Genomic DNA, 23,343 nt, shown 5'->3' with positions numbered 1-23,343 from the left:
AGTGCCCTTCTGCTCACTCTGGGTTTGCCAGGGTTTGGTGGATTTCCTTAAAGTCTTTTGCTTGGTGATCTCTGAGATCTGAAATGTTTTAGTGTTCAGTACTGTCTGTTAATAAGTTAAATATCATCCTAATGATACTAGCTACCATTAATAAGGGTGTCACATTGTGTTTGGGTCACTGATATAAATAATTTTATTTAATCTAACAACTGCAAGGAATGCATACCATTATCATCCCCATTTTATCAACCAAATAACTAAGAGTTAGAGAATTCCAAGCTCAGTGAAGTTATCATAGCTAGGGATACAGCAGAATCTATATTCAAACACAAGTCAACTATATCCTCATGTCACTGTCTTATTCCCATGGTTTTTTCTAAATATAGTGTCCTACTGTTGGGGATCCTTAAAGTTTTCTCAAAATAGTCACCACAAATCTACTTTTTCTTTTGCCATACTAATCTTAGAAATAATCAAAGTGGTTTCTCTTCATTTTCATGATGAATCCATGCTTAACCATGTTAGGTGCATTGTCCTTGGCAATACAGGCATTTATTCACCAAATATTCCTTAAGGTTGTTGATGTGTAGCAGGTAGTGTTATAGGAACTAGGAATAAAACTGTAAATAAGATTTACCTAATCCCCACTCTGATTAACTTTACAATCCAAAGGAAAAGATAGATAACAAATGCACAATAAATAAATGGATTAAATAACAATAAAGTGAATTGAATAGAGAGGACAACATTAAGTACAGTGTTGGGGGAGACCTCTCTGAAATGTGAGGAGCCAGCTGCAGGGAGATCTGGTGTGTACACATATGCTTAGTGACAAAGTTAGGAATGGAACCAGGTTTCTTATGCACAGGTTGCTGCCTCCAGTTGAAGGTAGGGGAAAAACAAAGGAGGAGGCAGCAATGCTGGATAACAAATGTCCTCATTACCTTGCTCATGTTAACTGTAACCCCTCTGTACAGTATTTTCACAATAAAAAAACTTGTTTTTTAAAAAGAAAGTGCAACCTGACTATAGGCTGACTGAGAGTGACTGGATATGTCTGACATTCAAATCCTGGTCTACAAATATTCCTCATCTTTTGTCACCCACTCTCCTTTGAATATCTGTAAAGATCAGTAGTATTTACTAGTCAGTTTCCGGTTTCTAACCTCTTCTAAAACACTGCAGGCTAGCTTTGCTGGTTGGGCTTTATCCAGATGTTCCCTTGGCAAGCACAAAAAAGTCCTGTAAGCCTCTGGAAATATACTTCAAGTCATAATCTTTCCCCTTCTCTCCCTCTGGACTTGACCATTACTCCATAATTGGCAGAATCATTAATAAAGCAAAAGTTGCTGCCTTTTTGATAGATCTCCTGGAATGTCCAGCAGATTAAACTCAGGGGCTGAACAGCTGTGATATCTAAGGTAGCTGAAGTAAGTAGTAAGCTGCCATCAACAACAAGATGTTTTCAATGACTCAGAGTTGGGGGACCTTCAGTTACCACTGAGATATTTTAGAAACAGTAGAAAGAACAAAATTGACTAGGAGATATATTGCATCATAAATATTCCTGCTAAAATGCAGTCAGGCACAATTAAAATACCAGTTGTTTCTCCAAATGTAAACAGTCTAGGAATGATGTACAAAATGGTCAATAGAGAAGATGATAGCAAGAATGCATTTCATTTTATGACCTGTTATATCACCTGGTTTCTGCTACCCTTTACTTTGATCATAAACTATCAATTACTTTTAAGCATCAAATAATCATTTAATTAGTTTTATGTGCTCAATAATGTTTCTGAATGCCACTCAGTGTTGTAATAAAATGCTATTGTGTCTGGGATATATGTGTATGCGGTGGCCATTTGCTTTATAGCATACTTTTCTAGTTTTTTTAAAAAAAATCAAAGCATGTTTGGGTTTCAGAAGCCTTGTTTCTAGGTTTTCTGTTTTCTTTGTGCATTCTGTAAGTGCTTATAATGCATCTATCATGTACCTGTCAATACACTAAGAGCTGAGGGTATAAAATCAATAGTAAACTAATAGTGGTTCCTCATACACTTTATACTTGCTCTCCAGAACAGGCACACACATACACATGTGGATGCAAACACACACAATCTCTTAAAAGCAGCCTCACTCTCCATGGCACTAGCTTATTAGCGGTGTGTTTGTGTATCTGTGTGTGTGTGTGTGTGTGTGTGTGTGTATCAGTTATTACACATTTAAAGGGTAAAAACTATTGATTTTAAGGTAAGAAAATTGTTTTAAAAGTAGACTTTATGTAGAGATTCAGTTAATGCTATTGCTTGGTTCTGTAAAACTTTGTAGTCATTTTAAGTGTCAAACTTATCTATTTTTTCAGGTTAAATTGTAGTACATTAGGTAATACTTGATCTGGCTTATGAGCTTCTGCTGTGGCATGATGGGCTGACTCTAGTTTTGAAGAATGCTGTCCCCCAATTTAATTATCTCTAGGCATCACCACTGCAAAGGATGAAATGAATCATTTTGTTCAGGGCATCTGCAGCCTTTGCTGAAATGGAGGTTATGGGATAACAACTTAAAGGCTAACTCATTAATGCTCAGAGATGAATGAGGTAATGTGTCAGCAGACCAAATTGGCGCCCAGATGTTTTCATCTAGCGCCCTGGATCTCTGTCTCAGGGTGTGATGCATTAACGGCAATGTCTTTACCCATTGTCACTGTCTGCAGACATCTGAGTCATGTGGATGCATACCCGCTAGGCTCCCAAGCTACTATGAATTTCTTAAACTCCTAGGTACTCTCAGTATCTAGAAGCAAAATACTGAAGAGGTCATAAAGTGGCCAATTCACAAGGATTCCAACCAAGGCATCAGTGAACTTCCTGCTTTTTTGTTCCTACAGGTGATGTACAGAGGGGTTATAGTTACATAAGTAAGGTAATTTCTTTTTAAACAGTGTTACCACCCTGCTTTAAAAATATATCTCTCATAGATGCTTGCTACTAAGCCTGGCACCGTTGCTAACTATTTAATGGGGAGAGTGGAGGAAATCAGTTCTCCAAACTGAAGGCTGTGGATTTATACCTGGCTGACAGCTTTAGTCCACACAAAGTTGAAGCAGATGACCTTTCTAACGTTAATTTGTTTCTCCATCTGTGCCATGCATTCAGGAGGATGTGAGGAACAGGCTTGATGATACTCAATTGTATTTCCCCTTTTTGTATTGCTGTGCTGATGACTTTATATTAGGGACAGATTGTGGGGATATCCTTTCACCAGTCACGTTAGGAGATACATGTCTGTGGTGCTTGGAATGCAGAGAGTTTTACTGTCCTCCTTGAAATAAGTGTCCTTGCTTAGTTATGATGTCATTCCAGCTATTTGCTGTCTCAAATTCGACTTTCTCATACGTTTCCCTGGCTCCTGAATGGATATTGTGCAGCTCAGAGGTTAAAATTTCATATTACCTATTTTTTTTAAAGATTTGTGGAGTTAGTCAGTAGAAAGATCTGTGCCAATGTCAACCTCACAGTTTTGTATTAATCTTCCCCTATCAGATAGGCTCTCTCTTTTCTTTCTGTTTTCCACACAATGAAACTTTATATATAAAAGAAATAATTTGGGCTGGGAAGGTGGCTCAGTGGTAGAACACTTGCCTTGCATACATGAGGCCTTGGGTTCGATTCCTCAGCATCACATAAGCAAAAAGAAAAAAGCCAGAAGTGGTGCTGTGGCTCAAGTGGTAGAGCGCTAGCCTTGAGCTGAAGAGCTGAGGGACAGCGCCGAGGCCCAGAGTTTAGGCCCAATGACTGGACCCCAAAAAATATTTTAAAAAAGAAATAATTTCCCCAGATTATTATTGGTGGGATGTAACTAAACTAGGAATGTTATTGTCAGTCCTTCTGGCACTACAAAAACTTTCTGCTATAACACATCAAAATCTCCTTTTAAGAAAACTTAATTGCTAACCAGTTTAGCCTTTCTCCTTAAAATGAATGATTACCAATTCTGGTTGCGGATTTAACTCATGTGGAAACTGAAGAAAAATCTCAGGACTGTCTCAGAGTATAGTGCAACTGGACTGGGTGGGGCAAGGGTAATCATACTTTTGAAGGCTGCTCATTACTTTTTAACTTAATTTTCTTTTTAACTGACACACAATTTAAAAATATTTATTGGCTACCATGTGATAATTCTATACATGGACACATTGTACAATAAGCCAAATTAGTTTAGACATATCTACTTCTCCAAACATTTATCATATCTGTGCAAACATTCAAACACCTGTCTTACCTTTTTGAAATGCACAGTACAGCCCTGTCTATAGTCAATACTAGACTGTAGTACATCTTACTCCTGCCTAAGCGTAACTTGAACATTAGGTAACTTCCACAGTCTTTTTAACCCACTTTCCACAGCTTCCAGATGGTGCTAGTTTCAGAGATCCATGTTTTAAGATTCCACATATCAGTGAGAGTTCACAGTATTTATTTTTCTGAGCCTGGCTTATTTCACTTAACATAATGACCTCCAGTTCCATGCATGTTTTCATGAATGAGAGAATTTTGTTCTTTCTTATGGCTGAATAATTTTCCATTGTGTACATGTATATTTGCTTTATCCAGATGATAATTATATATGTTGGTTCCATTTCTTGGTTATTGTGAATAGGGCTGAAATAAATACAAGTGTGCAAGTGTTTCTTTGATACACTGATTTCATTTCCTTTGGATGCATAACCAGTTATGGGATTTCTGGATTGTAGAGTAGTTATATTTTGAATTTTTTAAATATATTATGGTCATTTTATTTTACTTATTTTAAGTACATATTCACTTATAATATTACAGGGCTTCATTGTGACAATTTCTTAATTGCATACTGTACACTGTGCATAAATCGTGCCCTTTCACCATATTTCAATTCCTCCCTCAGCTTCTTTTCTTTTGTTAAATTTTATTTAATTTTGTTGTAAAGATGCTGTACAGGGGGGTTACAGTTACATAAGTAAGGTAATGACCACATTTCTTGTCGAACATTGTTACTCACTACGTTTTCTCCCACTATCCCCTCTTCACTCCTCCCCCCCCCTGCCGAAATTATAAAGTTCATCTCCAACCTAGTGTCTTGTGAGTATCACCGTTGCATTGGTTCACCTTTTGTCCTTGTTTCACCATTTTGTTGTTTCCCTTCCCTTCCCCAAATCAGATAAACATATATACAAGGTGCAGAGTACTAGAATCAGAAACAGTGGTTTGGGAAAAAGAAAAGAATATAAAGAAAGAACCTGATACAGTACATTGATAACAACAAGGTCAACAACAACAACAACAAAACCCTCTTGTTTCCATATCTTAGAGTTCGTTCTGATTGGCATCATTTTGTATGGTCATATGTACATAGCTATTGAGCTATTGTGATGCTCTGCTAAGACTATCCTAAGACATAAACTAATTATTACAAATGAGGGAAACTATGGAGCCTGTGTTTCTATGTTTCACTTAATATGATTTTTTCCAAGTCTTTCCATTTTCATACGAGTGGGGTGATGTCATTCTTTCTGATGGAAGCATAGAATTCCAGTGTGTGTGTGTGTGTGTGTGTGTGTGTGTGTGTGTGTGTGTGTGTGTGTGTGTGTGTGTGTTTATTATAAGAATCTCCATACATTCCCACCCATTGTGGGTAAAAGTTTCCTTGTCTTCACATCCCTGTCAATACTTGCTGCTTTTTACCCTTTTGATAATAGCTATTTTGAAGCGGGAATGAGGTAATTTTTGGTTAATGAGTTCTTTTTCTTTTTCCCTGTTCACAAGGAACATACTTAACCCCGCTTGTTCAAAGAGACTAAGGAAGAATTTGGATCTCTTAACTCAATACAGTAATCAAATAGCCACATAACTTGAGGGTATGAGTGGGACTGGGAAAGATAAGGGAGAATAATAGAAGGATGACATTGATCAAAATGAATTGTATGCATAATCTTACTTGTTGAATAGAAACCCATTTGTACAGACACTTAAAATTAAAAAGTAAAATAATATAATCAAATAGTTGTCTCTTCAAATCATTAGAAACTGTTGCTTTGGGATCTTCTTTTTCTACCAACTTGTTTGCTCTTAAGCATGGTACTCAACATCTCTGTCAGTTTCACTAATCCACAAAAATGGGATATTTACCTTGTAGAATTTAAATGAGTATTCCAAATAATGCATGTGTCTACTATAGCATTAATAATAAAAATGTGCTATTAATTACATACTTTTAAGAACATCATAAATTGAAAGTATTTAATATTCTTTGGAAATAAAATTTATTCATTGAATTATCTTTTTGAAAAGTATAACAGGGAAAGGATTTTAAAACTTGAGTCATTTTAAATGAGTACTTAAGCATTGTGCCATTTTCTTTTACCATATCAGGCATGATATTGCTCTAGGCTGTGGCTCAGAACTATATTGCACATGCATGGCATAAACATAATAAACTCCAGTATTTTGAGAGAAAAAAGATGTTTCACTGAATAACTTAATCAACTTATTTTAGCGAATTGATTTTACTAGAACGATGAGCAGAATCTATTTATCAATATACACTTTATCTTAGGAGATGTGCCAAACTACATTTGACAATGAGGTTGCATTAAGCGAAATTCCTGACCACAATTGATTTAAGCTAGAGAATAATTACAGAAAGAAAGACACCAAGAAAATGTCCAGTTGCTTGGAAATTAAACAATATAGTAATAAATAGTCCATGGATTAAAGAGAAAATTTCAAAGGAAATTAAAAATATTTGGAATAGAATGATAAAGAAAATGAAACATATTGGGCTGGGAAGGTGGCTCAGTGGAAGAGTGCTTGCTTTACATGCATGAGGTCCTGGTTTGATTCGTCATCACCAAATCAGCAGAAAAAGCCAGAAGTGGCGCTGTGGCTCAAGTGGTAGAGTGCTAACCTTGAACTGAAGAGCTGAGGGACAGTGCCTAAGCCCAGAGTTCAGGCCCCAGGACTGACAAAAAAAGAAAGAAAGAAAATGAAACATATTGAAAAACACAAAGAAAAAAAGTGTTAGAATTTAGAAACTTTGTGTTAATGCAACATATCACTGTAAAACTGGATACAGTTTTCTCAAGCAATTAAAAATATTATATGATCCAACAATTCTACTAGTATACTCAAAAGAATAGAAATTATGACCTTAAGTGGTCTGAACCCCCATGATGATTGCAACACTATTTATTATAGCCAAGATATAGAAATAATGCTGTGTCCATTGACAGATGAAATAATAATGCAAGTGTGATATGTTGATAAAAGAGACTATTATTCTGCCTCAACAAAGAAGGAACACCTGTCATTTTTAACAACATAGATGAACTTGATTGTCATTATGCTAAGAGAAAAAATAGGCACAGAAAGAAAAATATTGCATGGCCTAATGTGCATGGGCAATCTTAATAATCGATCCCATAGAAATTGAAAGTAGAAAAGCATTATAAGGAAAGAAGGAGGGAAGGAGGGAAAGAGGTAGAGAAGGAGTTTAAAGGAAGAATATATCTCAACTTGCCATCTTCAATATTATCTAGGGTAATTATCTCTAGGATTATTGAAAGTAGACATCCTAGAACTAACAAATTGAGTTTACCAGGATCACAGGACACAAGGGCCAAATTTTGATTACATTTCAAATAGCAACAATAAACAATTGAGAACCAGAACTTTGAAAGTATTCTTGTTGTCCCTTTAAAATGATTCAAAAATGAAATAGCTAAATATTAGTATAACAAAACTTGTATAAAATCTGTATGCTGTAAATTATAAAATGCTGATGAAAGATATCAAAAGTGAGGTATGCTAAGTATGGCTTGGAAGAGTCAATATAAAAATGGTATCAATTCTTCCCTGTGTGATCTATGAAGAATTCAACTGTAATAGAAAAACTCAGTGGCTTTTTTGTTCTTTTTGTCACTTCTGTAGACAATAAGAATTTCTAAGATTCTAAATTCTAACATTAATATGAAAAGTTAAGAAAAGTAAAATATCTCCAGCATAGTCCTTATAAAGAATAAATTTGGAGGACTCATATTAGTCCATTTTAAAGCTTACTATAAAGGTACAGTAATAAAAAAAAGGCACAGTAGTGAATATAGTGTACATTGGCAAAGATATAAACACTTAGATCAATGGAACAAAATTTAGAATTAGATTCACACAAATATGGACATTAGATCTTGGAAGAAAACTGCAAAAGCAATTCATTGGAGAATGAGCAGTCTTTTCAACAAATAGAACAAATAATCATGCATATGTACAAAATCAAAAAGAACTCTAACTTCAATCTCATACGTTATTAAAGATTACTTTTAAATAGTAGATAGCTATAAATATAAAGCACAAAACACTTTTATTCCAATAAATCTATTTACAGAAATAAGCAACTGTCCACATTGCCTGTAAACATGAAGTCCCCAACTTGGATCATTTTATGTTAATCATGACATCCATTTTATGTCTGAGTTACCATCACTTATATAACTAACCCAATGTAAAACACAAAATTGTAAAAACTTAGAAGGAAATCTGCATAACTTGGCTTGAGTCAAAAGTTCTTTAAAAGGAAATCAAAAGCACAATGCACAAAAGAAAAAGCAGATAAATTATTCTTTTATTAAAATTAAGAAGTTTTATTTTGTCAGAGGCATTGACATGAAAATGACAGGCATGTTAAAGACTGAGTGACAGTACTTGCAATTCATACCAGGTATGATGGTAACACTTGCAATCCAGCCTTTGGCAGACTGAATTGGGATGATACTAAGTTTGAAGCTAGTCAAGACAATATAGAAAGATTCTTTTTAAATTTTATTTTATTGTAAAGATGCTGTAGAGAGGAGCTACAGTTATATGAGTAAGGTAATCAATACATTTCTCATCAAGCATTGTTACCCCTTCCCTTGTTATTCTCCCAGCTATCCCTTCCCTTCCCCACCTCCCTTATTCTTCGCCCCCTACTCCCACACCCCTGCCCTAAGTTGTAAAGTTCATTCCCATTATACTGTCTTGTGGGTATCCTTGTTGCAATGGGTCATCCTGTGTCCTTGTTTCAGCATTTTGTTATTCCCCTTCCCCTCCCAAATTAGACAAATGTATATACAAGATGCAGGGTACCAAAATCAACTACAGTGGAAATGTGATATACCATAGGAGGAAGAACATACAAAGGAAACAAAAAATACTACATAGTACATTAGAAACAACAACAACAAAGAAAGACCTCTTGTGTCCATATCTTGGGGTTCATTTCACATAGCGTTGTCTTATATGGTTATATGTACATAACTTTTGAGCTTTTCTGCTCATCTGATAAAATTATCCTAGATGTACCCTAGTTATTGAAAATAAGGGAAACCATGGGACCTATATTTCTTTGGGTCTGGCTTACTTCACTTAATATGATTTTTTCAAGTCTTTCTATTTCCTAATAAATGGGGCAATGTCATTCTTTCTGATGGAGGCATAGAATTCCATTGTGTATATATACCACATTTTCTTGATCCATTCATCTACTGAGGGGCATCTGGGTTGGTTTCATATCTTGACTATGGTAAATAATACTGTGCTGAACATGTCATACTGGTGGGTTTAGTATGGCCTTGTTTGTGGACATTTGGGTAGATTTCCAGATGAGGGATTTCTGGGTCATAGGGGAGCTCTATGTGTAGTTTTAGGAAGGTTCTATGAAAAAGGAAGAAAGGAAGGAAGGAAGGAAAGAGGAAGGAAGGGAGAGAGGGAATGAAGGAAGGAGAGAGAGAAAGAGCAATCAAAAAAGAAAAAGGAAGGAATGAAAAGAGAAAAAGAAGCAAAGAATGAAAGAGAAGAAAAGATTTGCAACTTATACATCTGATAATTATATCTAAAATTTTTATAAAAACTGCCACCACAAGGCTGGGAAGGTGGCTCAGTGGTAGAGCGCTAGCCTTGAGCTGAAGAGCTGAGGGACAGTGTAGGCCCAGCGTTCAGACCCCATGACTGACAAAAACAAAAAACAAAAAAACTGCCATCACAAAATAATAATAATCATAATCCAGCTGGGCCTGGTGGCTCATGGCACCTGTAATCTCAGCTACTTGGGAGGTTATGAGATATAGAATGTACTTTAAGGCAGGACAAGGGATGCAGTTGTGCATCTCTGTTATCCCAGATACTCTGGAAACATAAGAGGAAGATCTTTGTCTGAGATCAGTGCAGGCAAAAAATATGAGCTAATTTAAAAGAATAGCTTGAACAAGAAGGTGTGGAGGCATGGCTCAAGTGTAAGAGTTCTTCCCTAATAAGTAAGTGGATGTGAGTTCATACCCCAGTATTACATAAATTAATAAATGAATAAATAAATAAAATATAAATAAATAATAAATAGATAAAAGCAATTCAATTAGGAAAGATGAAAAGGCTTGAGAAATAATTTACTGAAGAGAATATACAGATGGCAAGTACATACAGAAAGAAAGACAACATTAAGCGAATAAAAATTAAAACTGAAATAACAATATACTCCTATTCCAATGTCCTTAAAAAATACTGGAATGTCTTGTGCAAATGCCAGTAACGCATTTTTGTTGCTTGCTTGGAATACCAAATAGTATAGCCACTCTAAAAAAATAAAAAGATAGGAAGTGTCTTGCCATGTTAAATATGTCCTTACCATATGTTTATGTAATTGTACTCTTGGTCATTTTGCTTAGAGAAATGAAAAAAAAATTCATTGAGAGATGAAATGTCAATAGCAAGATTTTTGCATTACAATGAAAAAGCTGGAAACAACCTTAGATGTCCTTCAATGAGTAAGTTTTTCAACAAACTATGGTACATACATACAATAAAATACTATAGGGACACAGGCTGACCCATTGCAACAATGAGATGTACAAGATGTTAGGCTGAAAAATGAACTTTACAATTTAGGGAGGTAGATCGGGGGGAATGTAGTTGTGGAGATGGGAGGGAAGGGATGGTAGAGGAAAAACAAAGGAAGAGGCAACAATGCTTGATAAGAAATGTACTCATTACTTTGCTCATGTGATTGTAACCTCTCTGTACAGTATTTTTACAATAAAAACTTAGAGAGAAAGAGAGAGAGAGAGAGAAGGTTTCTGCACTGGAGGCTCCTAAAATATCAGACAAATGAATGCAAGAGGTATACTGATAAGAAAGATCTTTGAGGGCTGGGAAGGTGGCTCAGTGGTAGAGTGCTTGCCTTGCATGCCTGAAGCCCTGGGTTCGATTCCCCAACACCACATAAGCAAAAAGAAAAAAGCCGGAAGTGGTGTTGTGGCTCAAGTGGTAGAGCGCTAGCCTTGAGCTGAAGAGCTGAGGGACAGCGCCCAGGCCCAGAGTTCAGGCCCACGACTGGACCCCCCCAAAAAAAGAAAGATCTTTGACTAAGTCACTAATTCAAGAGAGGTCAAGGTGACTGTGATTGCCATGTTGTAGAAGAAGCCCCAGTGGTAAAATGAAAGGAAAGGAAAAAGGAAAACATGAGTCAAGGAGGATGTTTACTGAAGGCATCCTAGGCTATTCAGCATGCTATCAGAGTGATAGTGATTCGTAAGCTTCAAATTTATTGCACAACAAGGAAATGTATAAGTGATTGCAGTAGGAAATCAGGTTCTAGACATGCTGGGCTTATAGATTAAATGCATTCATAACAAGTTGAGTGCAAAGTGAATAGCCTACCATATAGAAAATCAAATTTTCTCAGTGACTCCATTGTGACTGGAGAGATGTAAGATTTTTATTTCACCTCAACTAAAATAAATATCACATTCAGGCTGCAAATTGTTGATTCCAAAAGCATGCTGACTTTGTTGCTGTATGTGAGGTTCAAGTCTCTCATAATCTCTGTTAGAGGTAAGTCAAATGGTCAATCAAGCCACTCAAAATGTCAAGCTCTTAAAGTAGTGTTTGAATAACATACCACCAAGCTAATTCCTAATCTCCAGTCACAAATATGTAGTTTGAAAAACACCAATTCTAGGAACAGATATAGGTAGCAAAGAATCTCTGTAGTACTACAGCTCGACCATTGTACCATCTTGTAACCACTCCGAGCCTCAATTTCTTATAAAATGGACTCTGTTTCATGGGATCATGATAATAAGAGATAGCCATGCTGTTGAAGAAGATAGTGAAGAAGATAGTACAAATTTGTAGTTACATGGGTCATATAGAAATTTCTTTTGTTTCTTGTGGTTTACATTTTTTTATTTTTTGTAAGGATTCTGTACAGCGGGGTTACAGTTACAGAAGTAAGGCAATGAGTACATTTCTTGTCCATCATTGTTACCCCTTCCCTTCATGAAACACAACAGTCACAATAAAACAAGTCCTTATCTGCGCATCGGCATTTGAATAGATAAAATTTGATCATACCTCTATGTTTAAAGAAAGAACAGTGAATATAATTCTGAAACAAAAATGTTTGACAAAACTTTATTCTTCAGATCTTTTGTTTTAGCATGGATGACAAAGTTGAGAGCCAGACAACAATCTCTCTCTTTCAAGAAAGGAACTACAGATGGTGAAATGGTAGCATGTGATGTTTTCGCATAGATTTATAAAAAAAACCATCGACAAGAAATGTAGTCACTATGTTACTTATGTAACTGTAACCCCTCTGTACATCACCCTCACAATAAAAAAGAAATGTACTCTTTATCTCACTAATGTAACTATAACCCCTCTGTAGATCACCTTTATATTAACAATAAAAATGTTAATGAAAAAGTATTAAAGTTAGTAAAATCAGAGAATACAAAATTAGAAATCATGTTTCAAAGACTTTCAGCTTGAACTAGGAAGAACTATAATGTGAGTACAAATAGGAATTGAAGCAGGTGATGTGGAAACAGAAGTGCTGGAAGGACTGCTGAGTTGAAGGGCTTAATATAGATTCTTTCAACCAAATGTCAAGGAAGTCTCTAGGACTTGTGACTAGAGAGAATAGAGGATCACATACAATTACATAATCACCACTGGTTCTCCATGCAAAGAGAAAAAAAAAAACTCTGTGATATATAAGATGTCGAGGAAGCTCATTGGTTTCATGATCCAAGAAACAGAATTATGGCACTGTGTTTGGGGAAAAAAATTGCTAGGACTCTCAGTTGGAGAAAGTTGAATAGCAAAAATATAGGAAGAATAGACAAGTTAATTGTGAGGATGCCCATGCCATTTTCCCCATCCTGATGACATACAAGAAGATGGAAGACAGGAAGTTAAAGTATAGCTAATGTTCACAAGGAGCATTCATCCTAGAATTTCCAAATGACATCTGGAAGGGAGCGCAGAGATCTTGGCATGAATCTAATCTTATAGATCTTCTAGATCAGTACCTTGCCCTCAGTCAGTGAGGAGCTTGGCAAGTTATTGTTAACAATAATACTAATAAAATAATAATAATACTGATTTCTGATGGTTTTTAAGTTCCACATTCATTTCTGCTCATAAATAATTGATAACTCCTCTGGAAGGCCTAACCCAACAATTGTGGGAGATGATCTTGAAACTGAGTGACAATGGAAGACTGCAGGACCTGAAGTTGGTCTCTATATGGAGACCAACTAGAGACCAACTATGATGCATTCCCTTTTATTGCCTTTCGTCCTTACTGCAAATCCCATCTTGGCATACATAGCAGAAACAAAGTCCCACATAGGCCTCAATTTTGCTGTAGAGTTCATGTAATAATCCAAACTCAAAGTGCAAAGACCATCAAAACCAGTTATATTTCCCAATTCTAAAGCACAGTGCCCATGTTGAGTACCTTCTCAATATAGTCTAATGGCTACTCAGTCTTAGAGTTAACAATTTCACAGCCTGTTATTGAAGTCTGTCCTACCACAAGTCTTTCCAAATTATTTCCAGCTGTGACATTGCCTATGTTTACAAATTTGCAGTGGGAATTTTAGCCAGTAAGAATTGCATTGTCTCTGTGTGAAGTATAATGATTATGACACTAGGAATGAGAAGATCCACAATTCTAACTCTGTTACCTGGCCCCTGGGGTGGTTATGGAGAAGCAGAGACAGGTAAGAAAAAAACAAAAATGGTACGCTAACTGATAATGTAATCTTCTGGTGATCAGACTGGGACATTGGGCCAATGGCAGTGGTGGAATGAGTGTAATGGAGGTACGTGAGGTTTGCTTAACACACCTATTAAAGATGTTCCAATTTCTCACAATACTTGATTCAACTTCAGTCTCAGTGTTCTTATGTTGTCAGTATTAATCAATCTTCTATTACTATAAAGAAATATTTGGTGCCAGGTACATATTTATAGCAAAGAGGCTTATGTGGTTCACATTTTTCATAGGTTAAAAGTCCAAATAACACAGCACCAATCTTGGTGAGGTGCACTATAGCAGATTGGCTGAACCAATAGCACTGACCATTTCCATTTCCTTCTGTTTATTTTCATTCCCTTTCCTCTGAGCAAAGTAGGCTGCTCCACCTTTAAGTTCCAGATCAAAAATATTCCACTTGCAAAGAAGCTTCTCTGATTGATGGTCTTTCTGAATTTCTACTCTTCATTGCTTGAAGCTTCTGGAGTTTATTAATAATCTTGGGTTGCTACAAAAGGCAATGAATTAAGGCTTTCAACTGGGTCCCAAGCCCCCAAGGAAGTCTCTGCACTTGCAGTCATTTCTTCATCCAGTTGAAGTTTGGCTGTTTTCTTTACCCATGGCATACACGACTCCATTCTCGCTGAGTAGCTGGAGCTCTATCACCATTCTTCTCTTTTGCTGGCTCCTCTTATACCTTTTGTTGAGATGCATTCATTCATCTGTGCATTAGTTTAATTTATATTTGCTGTGCCACTTCTATCTGTCATGATAGTTTTTGCATAATGTCCATGATATCTTTTGCTTATTTCTTTTTTCCTTTCCCTCTCATCCTCTTTTCTTCCTTCTTCACCTCACCTCTCTCCTCTTCTTTCTTCCCTTTGTTCTCAAACTGATTCAGCCTCATTCTTCTCTCAATCAACTTGAATGAACCAATGAGTTGAAATCCCAAATTTAGCCCAAATGTTTCTCTTCAACTTTAATCCTGTTTGTAACTGTTGGAAAGAGACAGTTGAAGGCCAATGTATCACAAATGAAGCATTATCTAATTTCTCTAACTTGACTTTCTTCCTGGATCTCCACTTCTATTCCCTGTCTAAGAGTCATCATCATTTGCTGCTTTATGTTCATCACTTATGCCTAATAAAGTCACAATTCAACTTTCCTCAAATGCTCTCACATTCATTAATACCATTAGCACATTTCCACTACTAGTACTGTAGGTCTGGCCTTCATTTTCTCCAGTAGAGATAGTATAATAACTACTGTCATCATCTTTCTTCCCAACAACACTGCCCCAGTTCATCCTCCTGCAGCTCTTTGAGTTATCTGCTTAAATGGATTTGACCATGCAGTTCCTCTGTTTTAAAAATGTTTATAATTCTTCACTGTATACAATACAAAGTCCACCCAATTATTTGGCATAGCATTTTCAGGCCAACACAATCTGGGCCTAAATTGATTTTCCAGATATTCTTTTTGTCATTCTCTCCATGTGTCTTACCATCCAGATGTACTGAAACTATAATTCTCCAGCACATAAATATATAACATAATGTGAAATGTCCTATTTAAGCCTGAATTTCATCATTTTAATACATTTATAAGTATCTTGAGGGCAGGTATTATTAAGCTGTGTAGCCCCCATAAGTAGATCTTAACATTTTAATTAATGTAAATGTGTGAATGAATAATCATCTGTGTTTTCATTTCATTTCTGTCATTAGTTAGCAACATGAGCATTAGCCAGTTGTGAGTCTTTTCCCTCATCCATGCAACGAGCCTAGGAATAATTGTAAACCAGCCCTATGGACTGAAGGAATCTGAAAATTCTTTATCTGCCATATCTCCTGTAGTTTCTCCTAGTCCTATCATGACTTTGGCAGACAGTAGCAGAGGCAACAAGGAGACGGCTGCTGGGCCAAAGTTTATGCAGCAGCTGTGCTGGGCTTGCCTCACAGCTGCTATCCAGGATCTTGGGAAGTTTGAGATGTTAACCCCTTGAGTCTAGTTCTTGGGAAGAACACCAGGGATTACTCAGTCTCCACCTTTTAGTTTCTGGATACATGGGACACATTATTTATCTATCTTCTAGATCCATCTTTTCTGAGCAAACTTTATCATGCAAGCCAAGGATTTAGACACAATTCTATGATTTGTGTCTCAGATGAGAAGACTTTTCACAACTTTCTCCATCTTATTGGTTCTCTTCTGTACATGCTTCTTCTTTCACACACAATGTGGTCCAGGTGTGATTTGATCTGTGCAAATATGTTACACACAAACATTGGTTGTTTTGTACATTTTGATTCTATTCTTGGTGTCTCCTCTTGCACGGCTTTATTTAGCAACTGTGTCACACCCTTGCCTCACATCAGGCCATGAGCAAGTGAAAAACCTAAGGGCATTTTCACACAAACTTCCCTCTGTGTGTGCAGTTGATGTTATGAAACTCAAAGGGGAACAATTAAAGGGTTTGTTTTCACTCAAAATTCCAGTGTTTTGATATTCTTTGAATTTATAATTGTATTAACCTTCTTTTTAGTTGTTTTCACATCTTTTTCTTCTTCCTTCAGGATTAGATCATCTGTTTCTTTGGTGATTTTCCTTTTTATGTTTAAAAATATTTTTGTTAATATAAAGGTGATGTACTGAGGGGTTACGGTTACATAAGTCAAACAACGAATACATTTCTTTTTGCACAATGTAACCTCTTCCCTAGTTTCTTCCAGTTTTTCCTCCCAGAAATCCCTTTCTCATAACTTGTACAATTCATTTTCAACATAGTGCCTAGTGAACAATTCCAGTTCAAATTTTGTTGGAAGAAATATACATATACATATATATATATAACTTAGAATTTATAAATTTTAACAAGCCACATATGTACATACATACATACATATAAAGAGATGATAGATAAATGTTTTGGATTATGCTCACTGGAAGCTTCAGTTTTTAAAAGTATATGCTATGGTCTGGGAAGGTGGCTCAGTGGTAGAGTACTTGCCTTGCATGCCTGAGGCCCTGGGTTCAATTCCTCAGCACAACATAAGCAGAAAAAAGCCGGAAGTGGTGCTATGGCTCAAGTGGTAGAGTGCTAGCCTTGAGCTGAAGAGCTGAGGGACAGCACCCAGGCCCAGAGTTCAGGCCCCATGGCCAACAACAAAAAAAGGTATATGATAGCTCTTGGAATCAGCAAAGGATTCCAGGAAAAAGACACCTACAAACACATTTAGTAATAATAAGGTAAGTGGAGCAATAGTAAAAAAAAAAAAGGTGGGGGGAAGCATAGAACTAAGTAACCAATGCTCAGTGACAATCAACCTAGTAAGAATGTACTTATTAAATATCTACTACAGTTCTATACCCAATGCTGAAAAGTTATTAAACATAGTCCCCGATCTAATGTAGCTAATTATATAATAGTGGAAGTAACAATGTGCTTTTTAACATGTTGCCATATTTTGAGGTTTTATCATTCCTGCACTATTATAATAGCTGTTTATCCCTCAATGGTTGGTTTATGTCTAGTCTTACCGTTACTGGAAACTCAATGCATCCTCCAGGCTATCACTAAAATGACCCTTCAGATCTTTGCAGTTATATTCTTAAGCCTAAGTGTGCTTTAAAAATAGGGAGCATTTTTTACATTTTTTAATTGTGAAAATACCATACAGAGGGGTTACAATTACATAAGCAAGGTAATGAGTACATTTCTTATCAAGCATTGTTGCCTTCTCCTTTGTTTCCCTTTCTCATCCCTTCCCATCTGCCCCCCTCGCCCCTTCACTGGCCAAAGTTGTAAAGTTCGTTTTTCAACATAACGTCTTGTACATCTCATTGTTGCAATGGGTCCACCCGTATCCCTATTTAAACAAGTTGTTTTTTCCCTTCCCCTCCACAAATTATACCAACATCAAATACAGTGAAAACAGGGGTTATACTGCGGGGGAGGGACATACAAAGCAACAAAGAAATAATCTTATAAATGTTAGAAACAATTGCAAGAAAGAAAAACCATTTGTGTCCTTATCTTGGGGTTCATTTTGCCTAACATCAAATTATCTTACCGTTTCTGCTTGTCTCAGACATATACTAGTTATTGCAAATAAGGGAAACCATGGAACCTATGTTTCTTTGGACCTGGGTTACTTCACTTAATATAATTTTTTCCAAGTCTTTCTATTTCCTGACAAATGGGGTGGTGTTGTTCTTTCTATGGAGGCTTAGAATTCCATTGTGAATATATACCACATTTTCTTGATCCATTCATCTACTGAGGGGCATCTAGGTTGGTTCCATTTCTTAGCTCGGGTAAATAATGCTGCAATAAACATAGTTGTGCTGGTAGCTTTAGTATGGTCTTGTTTGTGATCATTTGGGTAAATGCCCAAAAGTGGGATTGCTGGGTCATAGGGGAGCTCTATGTGGAGTCTTTTGAGGAACCTCCATACTGCTTTCCAAAGTGGTTGAACAAGTTTACATTCCCACCAACAATGCAATAGGGTTCCCTTCTGGCATACAGAATATCTTTACCATCTTATCTATCAAAATTTTGCTCAGTCTTTAGGGCTTAAATGACATCTCTTCTAGGAAGTTTTGTTGAATCTACTGGCTCTGTAATGTGAACATATTTTATATACATATATATGTATAGTTAATTTTAAATAGTCATTTAGGTGTCTTTCTCCCCTCCACCCCCTACTCATCTGTGGCTACCTTAAAAGCTTGGATGTACATTATTTACATATGTATCTACAAACTCTGGCCATCAGAACTGGCATACAGTAAGTGTCCAGTACATATAGTGAAAACAGTTGATAAATAATTACATTTTAAATGTTGTCACATGTCTGAGGCAGAAAAATGAATACAAAAGAATGATGCAGATTCATGTGAGAGGGTTCTTTTTTTCAGTTAAACATTCAGTGAGAGAATCTCTGTCTTTAGAAGAGAAATTTTGTCTGGAGAAAACTAGGCTTTGCTAGGAAGGATAACTAATTCCATCCATACAGACAGCCAAGAACAGGCTGTGGCCAAAGTGTTGATGGATGACAGCTGGAAGTATGGCTTGTGAACCAACTAAAAATGACACATCAATCTGAGCTGCAAAATAAATCATTGGGACTCCAAATGCTTTTTGTTCTCTTTAAAATCTCACTCTACATGAACATTTAATAAGAGAACTTCAATTGTTATAACACTCTACAACCTTATGCTTTCATATATATAATCCTATTGAAAATTTCGAACAACTCTTACAAGTACAATACTATTGACCCTGTTTGGGGATGGGTACACTGAGGCATCAAACCCTTTTGCAATTAATCCAGTGCCGCCAATATAATTACTTGCAGAATTAGAACACAAGTACACTTTGACATGAGAAAAAGAGGAGAAATAAGAAAGCAAAAATGCGAGAACGAAAGTAAAAAAATAAACACCTTATACTACTTATACCGAATTGCATTTTGGGGTCTATTAACTCAGATTTGTTGTTTTCTTTCTCAGTGGCATTAATGGCGATAGGCTAGAGGACAGAACTCTTGTAGGGTAAGAGTAATTGGTGGTGTCTTAGGCATGGAATAAAGCACTTCATGTTTAAAATCATGAGATAGTCCATATTTTACATATTATTATTCATGATTTTAAAGTAGAGAAACTGAGCCACAGAAAGGTTACGTGATCTTCCCAAAGGTGTGTGACAGTTGTAAAAAATTGAAAGTTGCTACATTTGATTTTTTTATTTATTTTATTTTATTTTATTTTATTTGTGCATTTGATTTTTTTAAATGGTGCTATTCAGATAACAAGGTACAGTTAATTCTTGTGTTTTTTAGTTTGCTTTGATTTGGGGAATTATTAGCCCACTGCTGGAAGAACACTTAGGAAATATCTCCTTCTATTCTACAGGTACTCTTTTGTTCTGTTTTTTTCCTTTATTTTACACCAAATTTTCAATGTGAAATAATCTCATTTCATTTTTGTTTTAAACACTATCGAACAAATGGGATTCATTCCAAGGATGCCAGGATACTTCAACATACACAAGTTAATAAATAACCTTATAAAATTGGTAAAAATTTGAATTTCAGGCAATTTTTCAAAGAAGATACCCAAATGGACAATAGGTATATGGAAAATATCAACATGGGAACTTAATCTACAATGATATGTCATATTGAACCTACTAGAATAGTTTTTATCAAAAACAAAAAAAGATAACCAGTGCTAATAAGAATGAAGAGAAAACAAATGTAATGTACACTATTGGCCAAGGGAATGCATACTAGTAGAGTCACTATGAAATAGAGTATATAGGTTCCTCAAAAATTCAGCATAGGACTACTATATGATCCAGAAAGCCATTAATGAATATATATATATATATATATATATATATATCCTAGTGGAGGTGAAATATGACAGATCAATAGCCACTCTCTTGTGTTTATACCACAATATTTGCAAATAGACAAAATATGGACTCAACCTAATTTGCATAGAAAATATGACTGATAATAAAAATGTGCTATACATACACAATAGATTTCTACTCAGACATTTTAAAAATGAAATACCCATTTGTGGCAATATGGGTAGATGTGGGTAACAATGTGCTACATGAATCACAGTCAAACACAGAAAGAGAAACACCACATGATTTCACTACTGGATGGAACAAAAAAATAGATTCCATAGAAACAGAGTAGAATACATGTCTGCCACCCCTTAAAGTGATTGGGGGCAGAGGAGATAGGAGATACTATTAAAGATACATAATTGCAATTATATAAGAAGAATACATTTCAACAAATCTATTGTATAGCAAGGGAGTTATGCCTAATGTGAATATAATCAGATGCTTGAAAAGTGTAAATGAGTGGAGGTTATGAACTATTATAACAAAAACAATAAAGTGGTGCATTTGTTATTTAGATATACTTAACGTTTCCATGATATATATATATATATATATATATATATATATATCATGTTATACATTAGTAAGTCACGTTATCTGCATTTAAAATAAGAATTGAAGACTAAACATATTTTGAGGTCTTATTGTTTAGAATATCTAATGTCTTCATATAAAAGTGTGATAACCAATCATGATATTGAATTCATATCCTCTGAAACTAGGAAGTTGAGAAGAGGGCTTGGGTTGGGAGAGAATGATGGAAGTGGTGACATGGATCAATATGCATTACATTTATAAACGGATTTGTTGATGGTAACTCCTTCGTACAACTACTTAAAAATGGGAAAAATATAATAAAAAATTGAAAAAAGTGTGACACAAAGCAGAGAAAGGAAAAAGAAAACAGTGCTCTTTCTGCGTAGGACTGAAGTAGTCTTGGAACTCAACCTGGATGAAAAGCAAAAGGTGATGACTGTCGTCTTTTAATAGAGATCAAATTTGGAGTACTAGCCAAGCCAAGCCAAGCATGGGAGACCATTCCCGGAAAGACTAACACAGCAGGGAAAGGAACTGAGGAGAGCGGCATCTGCTGGAGAGTTAGAAGAGAACTAAAAAACTGTGGGGGTGATGGATTAGTTGCGATCACGCACCCAATGCAAGATATCCTAAACTTCAATGTTAAGATCCATTCTTCTTCCTGAGAATTAGACTTTGGGAGAAGTTACATTCTTGGATCATAATATAAATGGAGGGCCTTTTGGGTACAAGGAAATTGAATTGCTGATTGCGGGTCTGTGTTATGAAAGGAAGCAAGTCACAGGTTATCATCAGCTTCCTTCAGGGCTGCACTGTCACAACAACTGGCAAATAGACCTTGAGATAAGAACAAGAGAAGAAATGAGAGATGAGATAAGCAAGGTTTTAAAAAAATACCCCCCTCCAAGAAGTAGCTGTTGTAGATTAGATTTTTTATTGAAAAAGTAATATATGCATTTCACACAAGTATTTTATAAAGAGTACAAACAGGTATAATACTGAAAGCCAATGGACTTTTGCAATTGCAAGCATATGCACATATGTGTGTATGCAATACTCATCCAAAAAGGAATACACCAGACATATTGTTGTGAGCCTTACATTTTTCACTGTAAACAAATTGAACTTGGAAATAATTTCATTGTAGTACACATACTTCACTTTTGTTTCTTGGATGGAAAATAATTCCAATATATTAATATATACTAATTTATTCAATCTATCCATTTTGTGAGGTATGATCTCAGTATGTAGCTCAGATTGACTTCAAATTTTGCTATCCTCTTATAGTACACATTTTGCTTACTCCCTATTTCATTGATACAAACAACACTGTAAGGAACATTGCTCTCTATATGATATATATGTGAGATATCTGTGTACTTATTTGTGATATACATTTCCAGAATGAAAATTATTTAGTCCAGGATAAGTACATTCTTGTATTTATAGATATTATAAAATTATGTCCTCCAAAGGGTTTATAGAAATTTAAAAAACCACCTTCAACATATAAAATGTCTATTTCTCTGCCCTCATTCCCAAGACTTTTAGTCTTGTCTCAGATAATAGAAGGAAGTATTTTATTATGTTTTTAATTTATATTGCTTTGATAGTGAAGTTAGATATATTTTTCTGTGTGCTTACTAATTATGTATACCTATTTTTATGAGCTACCCACCTCATATTTTTGTTGATGTGTATAATTTTAGATATTTACATATGAAGTAACAGTGCTGTTATTTGGACTCAGGTTTGGTCAGATTGGGCTGTCACTGGTCAGATGCATTACAGATGCTGTTTGGGTTTGTTGTATTTTCCATGAAAAAAATAAAATTTATACTTAGTTTTCAATTGGTCTGCCTTTTTATTCTCTTGACTTAACATATTCTTTAGAATAATACTTTTCTACTTCAAGTTTACCTATAATTTTCCAGGTTTTCTCTTGGTACCTTTGCATTTACATTTTTCATTTTACATTATGAGATTTCTTGAATTTGTTTTGGAGTAAAAAGTCAGATCATCACTATTTGATAACATTAATGTCTCAATGCACATATCAGATCCAAGTTGTTTTAATCAATGGAGATATGCAATACCTTTTAATATATGATAGGGAGAATGCTGTCTTTAAAATTTGGTGTCATGCAAATATTTTAATGAAATTATGGTTAGTACAACACTAAATTGTGTGTGTGTATAGTCTGAGGGATGATTTTTTAAATTTTCTTTATTTTTAAATGGTTATATAAAGGAGGTACCATTTA

Source organism: Dipodomys ordii, unplaced genomic scaffold (genome assembly GCF_000151885.1).
Source record: "Dipodomys ordii isolate 6190 unplaced genomic scaffold, Dord_2.0 Scaffold38, whole genome shotgun sequence".
Taxonomy (NCBI): Eukaryota; Metazoa; Chordata; class Mammalia; order Rodentia; family Heteromyidae; genus Dipodomys; species Dipodomys ordii.
This window is presented reverse-complemented; position numbering follows the sequence as displayed.